General features: G+C 49.6%; 1 protein-coding gene across 6 annotated transcripts in view; it reads left to right on the top strand.

The window, feature by feature from the left end:
• Positions 1 to 12,810, top strand: part of LOC100122506 (PDZ domain-containing protein 2) — a 99,717-nt gene that overhangs the window by 79,359 nt on the left and 7,548 nt on the right. The window lies entirely within an intron of this gene.

Genomic DNA, 12,810 nt, shown 5'->3' with positions numbered 1-12,810 from the left:
ACGGATTCGGATTGATTTATAAGTATGAGCTCGCGAGCTCGAGGTTTCAGAGCACTTGTTCCGAGACATTTTTCAAACATCCATTCTACGTTTTTAAAAGTCGATGGATATTGCTGGGATAAATACAGCTGTCCTTAATTCAACGCGAAAACGATCGATTTCACACGTATGATCGGTAATCATTCGTCCCCGAAAAATTACACCGTAATCCGAACGCGCTCACTTTACATACACTCGCGGCGAAATAAAAGTCCCGAGCAATTAAGTCCCTCGGGTTTACCCGGCACGTATAGAGCTCTGACATAATATTTCCGCGTGCGCGAGCCGCCGGCATAAATATACAGCTCACACACACACACACACACACACTTCCCAGGATATCTCAAACGCGCCGCAGGACGTCGCGTCGTCGCCGCGCACGTGACTGCACCAGATATAATACTTACGACGACTCGGCTCTTTTTTTCCCTCTTCTGCGACTCTTATCGCGAAAGGGCTGCACTTTTCGGTGAAACAGAGAGAGAGGAAGCTTTTGCCGCTTGTACCGTTAGCGCCGAGGATTTATGCGCGCGGAGATGGATCGATGCGCTGATTAACGCGTGCGCGAGATTCGGGGGTACGATTTTAAAAAAGCGTGTTTTCGAAAATGAGTTATAGACGCGTCGATATTTCGGTATAGTACGCGAGTGTACGGTTTAATCCGAGCAGGATGCGTCATTAGAGCTGCATATACTGCTGTAGCTGCACGGGAGAGATAATAAAAAAGGATTTTGAACTACTGCGGCTACCGCGCGCTGAGACGTCGCGCTATATTTTACGCATTTTTTGCACGACGCGCTTATAACGTCCCGAGAGAGAAAGAGAGAGGGAGAGAGAGAGAGAGAGACTCGAGTCGGAGATAGCGACTTAAAAGGATCAGCGCGAGCAGGAATGTCGCGTCTTAACGTTACTCCGCTTCCTTTTTTTTTCTCTTCTCCATCTCTTCCTCCTCGCGCGGCGGGCTCTTATGCCTGCCCTTTTTGCATTTCGAGAGACACCGTTTAAAGCGAGCGTATTAAGTTAACGATCGCCCAGAGCTTTGTAAATAAATTCTACTTTGTTGGCTTACGCAATTTGCGGGGCCGCTTGGCTTCAAACGGGAATTATATTATTATTGATGTATGTATAACGTTAATCGTATACTTTTTCACGATGAGTTTTCCCAACAGTGTCCGATAAGATTACCTAATACTCGATCGCGTCACATATCGCGTGGGCGTAGTTTTCCTCGACTCGCACACATCGTTCCCACGCGTGGGTGTCATTGTTGCACGCCGGAGACACACGGGGGTTGTTTACGAGCCGGGCGACATCGCCATCTGTCAGTTTTTCGTCACAGTCGGCGATTCCAGGAAAATATACGTAGGCATATTCGGGAATCGGGTAGGAGCTCGCGTAATTAGTCCCGCAATGCTTTTGAAATCTAAACAGGGCGAGATAAGCGAGAGAGAACGCTGCGCTTGATATCCTAATTGAAGATTGCGTCGCGGGATAAAGTTAAAGTACGCGTAATTGAAAAGCGTAATCATTCCTGGCAATTATTTTTCGCGAGAGAGAGAGAGAGAGAGAGAGAGAGAGAGAGAGAGAGAGAGAGAGAGAGATCAGAGATATAAATGCAAGGCTAATTGCCGATTTCGCCGGCTTTTCGCCCGTGTCTGCGCAAGTATTTGCTCTCTCACTCCTGGCATCGTCTTAATCATCGCGGCGTTAGCCAATCGGCGCGGCTCTCGTAAATTAAAACGGCCCTCAAACTTTCTCACCTCTCGATAAGACACACGCGGCGGTGTCTATCTCCCGGCTGCATCGAGACACTCCTCTTTCTCTTCGTCTCTTATCAATTTCTCTTGGATCGTATAAAGGCCCGCATTCCAGGACTTCTCATATCGTTATCCGCGTGCACACAGACACGTAATTGCGCAACGATGAATTTCACCTGCGCGAAAATTCGCGGTCAGTCTCACGCGCAGCTACGTTGCTCAATATGCGCGCTCGTAGCAGTGATGAATCTTCCCGCGTATATTTCATATTGTGCGAAAGCAATTATCGCCGCGATGTGTTTAGCCAGCACTCGATCATTTTCCCGTTTGCCGCGCAAATGCTAACAAACTGCTATCGTACGCGCGCTGCAGTTGCGCAACTCCCTGCTTCCTACATATCATGTGTATAACTGCTGCTGTGGTCGGAGAGGGTAGTCGCCGGGCAAATTAAATATATCGCTTTTTAATCCTTATAAATCTCGAGCTCGCGCGGGCGGCGCTCGGCTTCTTTATTGTGGGAGAGGGAGAGCTGAGCAGTGGTTTCGGACGCGTGAGTTATCGTTTCCGTAAGTGTTCGTTTGCGCTTATGCGCGCGACTTGAATTTGAATCGGAGGTAGGTGGTGATGGATGAGGCTGTCTGGCTTTTGACCAAATTCGCTGCGTTTATAGTGATTCTGTGAGGGAATAACGATTTTCTCACAAGCTTCGAAGCGTCGAGGAACGAGTAGAAGAAACGAAACAAAAGAACAAAGCACGTCGCACGTCGCGCACTTATCACTCCCCGCTAATCAGCCTAATGCCCGGCGAGTCGATCCTCGCGTATATCACCTGGCAATCGCGTGCAGCCTTTTTTCCACTCGCAGCTCTTTCTCTCGTTTACTGCAATCAGCGCGTACTTGCTCCGGAGCAACATTGTATACATAGGCGCATGTGTGTACACGCCTCGATCTCGGCTAGTCAATAGCAATTAGCGCTGATCGGTAAGTTCGGCGAATCGAGGTAATTACCTCTCGGGTGCTATGTATGTATAATCGAGTGCGTGTTTTTCTAACGGCTCTGCGGTGGTGATAGCTCGAGGAAAAGGGTGACAATAAAGTCGCGGTTACGTGACGTTTCCTCGGAGCTAATTCTTATGGTAATGGCAGCTTTTTCTTCAGCGACGCGCGCGTATGCATATTCACCGCGAGTTTATAATTAATTCTTTCGCGGAAAGCCTGCAAACTGCGGGAATATTTTCAAAAGGAGACTCATCTCGAGTTTCCAAGTAGAAACAGCCGAGCGTGACAAGACCGTGAAAATCCCTTCGAATTCAGTCGCCGCTGCGATCGTTGCTTATTGACCCACTGACACGATAAAAAAATAGCAATAAAACTAGAGTGGATGACCCGCTAACGATTAGAGAATCGCCGAGCTCTACTTTTTACGCTCTCGCAAAATTAATAAACTAATTAAACGCGAAAGTTACGCACACACGCATACACACGCGCGCCAGCAGAGAAGAAAAAACTCCGCAAGACAAACGATAATTCATCTATCGGCACGACTATCCTCGCGCCGCATCACAAATCCCTCATAAATTTCATCCGCAACTATATCCTCTCTCTTTCTTGCAACCCCATCCTCCAGCTCGCACAGCGATCCCCAGGCGCCGATAACCGCGTCGGTCCGCGGCAAAAATCGGCCATAATAGAATGCAAACGCAAAGTAAACACGACAAGCTGCTAAGGATGCAAGGTCGGGGAAAATTCGCGGGGGGATATATCGGGATCGCGGGATCGCACTGGCGCGCGGCCGCTATTAATTATTATTTTTATCTGACCCCCTTTATTACCGCGCCGGAGGATCTTAACGGCTGTCATTACACGTCGCCCGCGCGTTGTTTCGAACAATGCTGCACTTGTGCAGTGTAGAGTAGAGGGAAAAAATGTGATTTATCACCCGAAAAATATTGATTTACCGCGCGGCAGAAGTGCGCGCAATCTAATCTGCGCTTTCGTAATAACTCAGCGTTACGCCGGCTTATCTCCCCCTGGAAGTTCGAAAATTTTCGATCCCGGTAGCGCGCACAGAGTTCTCGACACAAAGAACGAAAGCATCTCCGCGGCTTTCTCCTCGCGCGGCGTATAAGCGTTATTGAGCAACAGGTCGGCCGGACCGAAGAACGGTGGTATTTTTTCCACTGTGTGTGTGTGTGTGTGTGTGGAGTGTTGAGTAGTAGCCGCGATCCGATCGGCAATTAGTGTCGATTGTGTTCTACACCTGTCCTTTGTTGCGAGAAAAGCCGTGAAACGTGTATAGAACAGCAGTCGCGCCTGCTTTTGTTCGGCTGTTATACGCTGCCGAGATGATTTTCACTTGTCGATAACCGCGTGTACTTTTGTACTTTAAGAAAATCCTTTTTTTCCGCAACGAACCCCGCTGCACGAGTTCGCTTTCATCGCATCAAATCCAGAGCAGCAGCAGCAGCAGCAGCAACGTCCCCCGAAAGAAAGCTCACTCCCCGTCGTCCTCACGAACATCCTCTCTCGCACAGCGGGCGAAGGCAAATTCTGCACGATCTTCGACTGCTAACTCTCTCTCTCTCTCTCTCTCTCTCTCTCTCTCTCTCTCTCTCTCTCTCTCTCTCTCTCGTCGGGTTCACGCTTCTTACTTTCTAGCCGCTTATCATAGAGCATTTGCATGGACGACTTTCAGACTGCGGCTGCTCGACTTCTTCTGCAAACTTTGACTTTCATGCAGTCGGATTTTTCTCGCCCGTGCGAACGTGTACTCTGCGGGCGACAAATTGAAATGTGGCACCGCGAGGAGAAAGCATATGCACACGGGGGGATCGCATTATACACGACTCTCCGCGATCGCACCTGCGAGTGAGAGTTGTGCCATTCGTTTCGTTCCCTCGTCTATTACACGATTGCGTTTAATGTTCGGGACAAGCGACATTCTAACGCCTGCCATTATGTTATTCTGTTTCAGGTGAGTATCCGAAGCCACGGGTGACGCTCTCGCCGAACGAAATCCGCAGGGACGGCAAGAATTTACAGGCGAAAAGAAGGAGCTCGTATAACGAGTCAAACCGAAATTTACCGCGGGCCGTAAATAACCGCGCCCTTTTCTCCTTGCTCTTAAAACTCGCTTCATCAGCGCCCCCTACGCTTGTCCGTCAGTCGATTTTAGGTGACGCGCGGCTCATATCGCCGCGTCACGCGCGTCACTCCAAGGTCGGCGCTGACCTGCACGCGCGCAAACGTCGAGTAAAGTTCAAGGTTGCACCCCGACGATCGCTGCGATGCCGAGAGCACGAGGTTAACGCTTGATGTCAATTTGTCGAGAGAGCTATGAGAGAGGCAATACTGATTGTCGAGAGGTTAAAGTGAGTGACGCGCGCTTCGAGATTGAGACGATGCGTTTTAGATCGGCTTTTTTACGGCCGTCAGCTCCCGGCATTGTTCTTACGCCCGCGGCTTTTTAAACGAATTACACGCGGACTGCAGAGTGCTGTACAGCTATTCAATGTCGCTGGAAGGTTTTTTTGCTTCGCTACGACTCTTACGTAACGTAATTCAATTTCTTGCGACGAATTAGACGTGTGTGATGCACGGGGGGATATAACTGTACCCGAGCGTCCACGGGCCGAATCTTCGGATCGATCTGAAAAAAAAAGAAGACACTCACGCTCGCGGTAAACACCGAAATCCACTATAGCCTCTGGATTCCAGGTGTATCGCTCTCTCTCTCTCTCTCTCTCTCTCTCTCTCTCGCTCTCTGTACGTATATATAGGAACGACCGAATCATCTCGGCGTAACGGATCCCCGGCGACAAAAAACCCAGATAGCGAGAACAAAAGCCACGACGCATCGATATCCACCTTTCACGTGGTATACGTGCCAGCAGGATAGATTAGCCGGCTAATCGTTGGAAAGCCGCTCGTCGCCTATCCATTAACCGACACCGTGTTCCCGAACTCATGGATTTTTCGACCATACTTATAACCCGCATGCACGTGTGTTATATACCGTTGCGATCGAATCCGAGAAAGTTTTTCTGGTCAGAGCTTCGTAAATTAAACTTTCCGCGAGAAGGTCGTCAACATATCCGTCCGCGAGCTCGACCTTAAATCACGCGAGCGCGAGGAAACGCGATAAGCTTGCGACGTCGAGGAGTAAATAAATCGCGCGAGGAATAACACAAACTGCTACTTATAATACACGCGCTCGTGCTCGCGATCAAAATTCGCCCAGCAGCATATAGCAGCCCCCATAAAGAGTCGCGAGGAACAAAAGAAGCAAAGCGAGCGCATAAATGCCCACACCCGCGCATAAATTCACACACACACGCGCGCGCGGGGGTTACATAAATCGCCGGGGCAAAAATCGACGCCCACTGCTGTGCCGGTAGCCTCCCGATCTGCATTCCAGAAATTCACTGCCGTCGCGCGAAATATAGACGGCGATTATCATCGCGAGCTCTCTCGCGTGCTGCAGCAGCAGCCCCTTTTTCTCGATATTTACGATCAGCCTTGCATCGCCGTTGAGACCGAAAGTGTGCCGGATAAACGTGTGGGCAGTGTAAGTACCGAGAGAGAGAGAGAGAGAGAGAGAGAGAGAGAGAGAGAGATGCCGAGGTGATAGTTGTACCGAGAGAGAGAGAGAGAGGACGTTTCCATTTCGTTGAGGCTCTTCGATTCGCGCGGGAAGGGAATTTTGTCGATGTCGCCGCTGCTGCTGAGTAATCGGGGTGGCTCCGAGGAATTTAATGGGGTGCCGGCGGTTATCGCGCCGGACGAGGTGAGAGTTTATTGAGCCGCTCGGCCGTTAGTTCTCGCTCTAACCGAAAGGGAAATCACTTTCGCGCGAGCTTGCTTCCACCCTTTTCTCGGAATTTTTCTTGTGTACTCGCCCGCGCGTGGGATATGGCGAATAAATTGAATTCGCGGTATTTATCCTTTCGCACTCTATCATAATATTATAAGCGCGATATTCCGGTAGCCTCGAAAACAAAAACAACAAAGAGGGGGCATTGCGAGAACATCAAAAACTCGCCCCCTTCACAATGAGCCGATCATTCACCGAGTCTAGCGCGATAAATCCCGAGCGAGAACAGCGAACTCTCAACTCCCAGCCTAGCTGCGCGCGCATATTAGCTCGGCAGCTCTCTTTCAAAGCCTCCTGTCACTATATACACGCCACCTCGACTAGCTACAGCTACAGCAGCAGCGGCATAAGTGAAAATCCTTCTCTCTCTCTCTCTCTCTCTCTCTCTCTCTCTCTCTCTCTCCTCCTGAATCATATTTCAGCGGCCGTCCGCATACCTACACACGCCGCATATAAAAGCCGCCTCTGCACAGAGCGTATTTGACTTGCATGACTCGTGCTCGCCTATATACACACACGACCACGCTGGGGCACATAGCGAGAGGAGCGCGTGAACTCGTTCATATTTTCGTGAGTGCAGCTCTCCGCAAAAAACGTGCGCTTCGTGAGGCCGTTCTAAACTTGAACTTGTCTTGTGTATTTGGGTCGTCGCGAATCATTTGAATCGTTGAGCATATTTGAATATGCTCTTAATTAACAGTACTCACGCAAAAAGCTCAAGGCGCACCAAAAACGACCCGCATCCCGCGCACGACCTTCCGATCTCAGCCTTCTTTGGAAAAAAAAAAGCCAACGAGAAGAAACCCTGCAGCTCACGACCCTGTACACTCGGCTAGAAAGAACAGCATCAGCCAGAGGGGGAATGTCGTGGCTCCGGCGCGTCGCGCGATTCCTATCGCGAGAGCTTCTCCGCTCTATGAGAGAGAGAGCCCGCGGACCGCTGCAATTACGGCCGATGACGCGGTCATTAACGTAGTGCGCTTGTGCTTGCGCTCTCCCGCGTTATTGCTTATTAGCGATTTTCGATAAAAGCCTGGCGCCCTGGCGCCGTGTGTATCACTTTTTTCCATCCGTTATACGTCGCGGCGCTGAAAAATCCGCGAGGTGATGAGTGAGAGAGAGAGAGAGAGAGAGAGAGATGCGCAGGACGGGGAGGAGTCGAGAAGCTTTTTCCTCCTCCGGATTATTATTGCGCGATATGGAGGAGAGATTTCTATTTGAGATTGTATACGAGGTGTTGAGAGAAAGGGGGAAAAAACGATCGAGAAAAATTCCATCGAAAGCGAGGGTAATTGTGTCCATGCGATATCGAATTAGGCTATCCGCAGTGGCTACCAGCAGTTTATAAATGCAGCGGGCGTTGCGCAACGCGAGCATTACCGCAGCTATTTCTCTGAATGATTACTAAATAAAGCCCGCTAATCGGCCGATCCGGCTCGCGAATAATATTATAAAACAGAATTATATCGCAATTAGATAAAGCCGTACCCAAAGCTTTGCTCTCGATAAGATTCTCGACGATCCCTTACGATTTAATTCCGCACCACGACTCATACAGCTTTTTGCGTCGAGTCCCCCTAAAGATTCATTAATCCATCGCGAGCACATTCATTAGCTTCGCGCGCTCTACTTAAAACTCCATTAAATCAATCTCCCCGCGCTCGGAAATAATACTTCCTTCGCAGCAGCTTTGTACAGGCGACCGAGAGAACAACGCGCGAATCTATAATTAAATAGCCATTACAATCAATTACAATTAAACGCGCGTAAACGCGTCGCGGCGCAAAGTGAGCGGAATTAATTCGCCACGCGGGGCAATTATATGCGCGGGCTCCCCAGCTTTTTCTGTCCCGAGATGCTATTCGGAGCTCGCGCCGTTGACCAGCCGGGGTATATAAATTTTCTCGGTCAGGCCTCGCGAGGGAGGATGAGAGTATACGGGAATATTTTACGCGCCTCGAAAATTGAAAACAATCGGACAGACGTCGTTCCGAGAGGTCGAAAAGTAAAATCGTTTCTACGACCTATGGGCAGTGCCCTCGCGGATTTATGGAGAAAAAATGGAGACCAGCTCCGAACACGCCCTGTCTCTTATGCGCCCCAACACGCCTCCGCGGGCGTTTCTCGCGCATCGAATAGACGCTCGAAAGAATCGTGAATTATTCCCAAAGCGAGGCCGTATTTCAGGCAAGTTTTACTGCGGCCCGAGACAGAGAGCGAATGATAATTATTCTTTTTCGGGTATATAATACAAAAGCGCCGATTGAGACCTAAAGCGAACGAGCGTGAAACCGCGATTTCACGCGCATACCGCGAACGTCTGGCAATTGTTGACAATGAGCACGCGAGCGACGATATTATACAGAGGAGGAAAAGTTCGGAACATATGGCACAGTATGTGTATACTCTCGGCTGCCGTAAATCTCGAGGCTCTCTCTCTCTCTCTCTCTCGCGCGCAAGTAAAACAGCGCAGATAACGCAGCGAGCAAATGTTTAAGGCCTCCATTAGCATTCGTAATAGCTCTGGAATATCGAAAACATTCAAGCTTTTGTCTGCGTACTTTTGAACTCGAAAAATTTCCGCAGCTATGATAATATTAAAAATTATTTACGACACACACATACACACACATCGTTTAAGTAATTCGACTCTCGCTCTCGGAAAATCCTTCTAATGCAAACTCATTACCTCGTCGCGCGCGCAGGTATATACAGAAAATAAAATCTCATGGGACGTGAGCGAAGAGATAAGGCATCGAGGCAAAACGGCCGCATTATCAGCTCCGCAGCTCGTATTCAGAATGTGGAAACGATTACTCGCGAGAGCCTACCTCAATTGGGCGGCTCTATGCGAGATGCGCGCGCAGGATAGCGGCCACTTTTCATAAATTATCATATACACGCTGAGAACTGTACGAGCCTATGAAAAAGTTGCCGGTTATTTTTTTCTTTCTTCTACGCGAGCCTATGTACCTGCTCGCGTCCGAACAATAGCCGCAGCGATAATCTACGCTGTGCACACACACACATGGCTGGCGGTTATCGATGGCGCATCGATTTTCGATGTTTAGCTAGAGTGTAAAAAGCCATGTGCCACGATGGGAAATGATTAGTCGTATACATCGAGATGCGACTAATTGTGGCGCAACTATACTCGCTCGTACACTCCAGCGAATTTCCTCTCTTATCACGAGCCGAGCGTAAATAGTCTCTTCTCCGCATCGAACAAGCCTCTCTCGGAGAAAATCCCGAGCGGCTGTCGATACGCCAATCAAGTTCCCGTTTCAGCTCGTCCGCCGCCGCTGCCAGGACAATTAGCGATCGTTAGCCCAAGAGAGAGGAACAATCGCGTGAAGATAAAGCGCGATTGTTTCGCGGCGCGTAAATCCCGGGATTGATTAGCCGAAAGGAGCGGTTTAGCGAGAAAAACGCGGAGAGAGGGAGAGAGAGAGAGGTCGAGGGCAACGATAAGCGCCGCAGCTGCTCGGGTTTTATGCTCAGCTGCGCGCGCGTGCACCGTTAAACGGAGAACATTTCGCGCGGCGGGCTTTTTTAGAACGTTTTGAAGTGCGAGCTGTCGAGGATTCGTGTCAGAATGGTTAGGCGATGGCGACGTTTTACGACCGATGGTACTATTGGCGAAAAGTAACCGTATACGTTTTGAATTTCAAATATAACGAAAGCGAAAAAACGTGGATTCCTCGCCGGACTTTTCCCACCCGCGCAACGAAATTTCAACGAGCAACTAGGCGCTCGGACAAAGTCGTTGTCGCGGCCGTAAACGCGACCGGCGCGCACGACTCTGAGGTAAAAAGTCACGAGGCGCGCGTGTTCTCTCTCATATTTGGCCGAGGCAAAAATCCACCAGGAAGTCCGCGCGCTTTTTGCCGCCGGAACGTCGACGAGAGAGAGAGAGAAAGAGAGAGAGAGAGAGAGACGCTAGTTTTATCGGCCGATCGAGCGAGCTGGTTAATTTGCGCCGAGCTCTGGAAATCGGTTCGTTGAGAGCTGATCTTACTTAGAGGGGCTTATGGGCTGCTTTTTGCCCGCGGAACTGCTGAAAAGAGGAAGATGTGTATGTGTGTGTGTATACTTTTTCCTCTCGGTGGAGGAATTGATTTGCCGGTGCTTCGCGGCTTTTTTGCGCCCGCGCGGATATCCCTCCTAATGGCGAGTGTGTAGACCGTTTCGAAAAAGTCGTTAAGAATTTACGGACGTATATACCAATACTTTCCGCTTTAATCCCCGTGAGATATTATAATACTCGCGGATAACTACTGGTGTTGAGGAGCTTCTCCGCCGCGTATAATTGTCTCGACATAACGTAAACAAAAATCAAGTGTGAGAACGCTTATGCACGTACACTACTCGTAAACGGAAAACAATAATAGTCGTTTATTAAATTGTCCCAGATAAGCGCATAGCGAAAAAATAAAATTCCACCGCGCGCAATTGCTCCTAATAACTATTCCGCGTACGAGTAATTGCTCGCGCGGAGTGCATATCGGCGGATGAAAAAGAAAAAAAAACGAGGTATATAAAAGAGCGAGATTTTTCCTCGATCGCGCGCATCCTTCGAAATAATCAATGCCGCGAGAGAGTACATACAGAGCCGAGAGTGAGAGCACAGTATAAATCATTCCCTCGCGATAATGCTCGAATTATCTGAGCGTTATTTTTAGCTCGCATTCTTCCTTTTCGAAGAGGGCTGCGCGGATAGCCAAGCCCATTGATGCGTCAGTACTGCAGCCGATGCCAGAGCCTCCGTTTTTAAGACTCTCGTGTGTGCAGAAGAGGCGCGTAATTGTCTATGCACTTCCGCTGACGAGCTCTCTGCATCGGTGTCTATGTGTGTGTGTGTAAGTGCACGCGAAGCCGATTCCTGGAAATTTTCGACGAGAGATTAGGAATTAATCGCTGCTTATTGGTGTACTCGGAAATTTAATTGGGGCCGTGTGTGTGCCGATATTTTTCAAGCGGTTGAATAAATTTCAGCCTGCAGCGGAGAATGAAAATATGCGTCCTCGAAAACGAATGTCTCGTCATAACGCGTCGCAGCGTAAATATTTTTTTGCGAGTGCAGTGACTTCTTCAAATGACGCGTATCGGCTGAGTTTGCGTTAGTTACTCCCTCGCGAAGCTCTAGAATAATTCACTCGAAAATCTCTATGGGGAGTCCCCCAACGTACTGGGCAGCTCCCGAGCAAACACACACACACACACACACACACACACACACACGAGAAAAGTATCAAGCGCAACAACATTTTTCTTCCGACGCACAAAAGCGAGGCAGAAAAAAATACAAGCCCGCGAGAGGAAGAAGTCTCTCTTATACGGAGAAGCCCACCGCGGCGCACGTCAGGCCTGGGCGAAAAGAAAAAAATACACACGCGGTATGCACACACTCGTAAATCGCGGACGACCCCGAACGATTATTATGCCGCGCGCCGAATGAATAACTGCTCATTTGCCTTTGATTTAGCGCTGCAGTGACTCCGGGGCGCCGCCGCCGCCGCCGAAATATCGGGCATGGATACGTGTGCAGTAGTCCCGAGGATTGAGACCTTGTTGGCTTGTCGGTTCGGGAGAGAAATGGCGTAACTGTAATCGCGCTTGCGGTTACTTATGGAGATGCGCGCGGCCTTTTTTTCGATTTATTCGCCTTCGCTATTCGAGATTCGCTTTTTCAGTTGTCGACGCGTAACTCGAGCTTCGAGCGCTCCTTTGTCGCACCGAAAATACACTTGAATGGCTTGCCCGGTCCAATCGAAGTCTGAGTAAGTAATATCGACGAGGAAACGTATCGGACGTTCTTCCGCGAAGCCGAGTACAGCGTGTATAAGTACCGCGTGTAAAAAGGAATAAAAAAGCACAAAACCGTCGTCGAGACCGGATGCGAGAGCCGTCGAGTGCGAAAACCAACGCGTCCTCTCTCTCTCTCTCTCTCTCTCTCTCTCTCGCTCTCGAAGACGCAGACACAGTAGCCGGATGTCTCGTGCCGGCGATCTTTGTGCCGGATGTAAAGTAGTTCGAGTGCGCGTCCGTATACGCGCCAGGGCCTTGTATAAATAGAAGCGCGACTCAGCAGACGGCGGGCGTTAAAAAGGACGAGATATGACGAGGCTTCCTGAGCTTTAA

The sequence above is a fragment of the Nasonia vitripennis genome, chromosome 3 (assembly GCF_009193385.2).
Source record: "Nasonia vitripennis strain AsymCx chromosome 3, Nvit_psr_1.1, whole genome shotgun sequence".
NCBI classification, from domain to species: domain Eukaryota; kingdom Metazoa; phylum Arthropoda; class Insecta; order Hymenoptera; family Pteromalidae; genus Nasonia; species Nasonia vitripennis.
The sequence above is the reverse complement of the archived record's forward strand: the minus strand, read 5'-3'. Positions and strand labels throughout refer to the sequence as shown.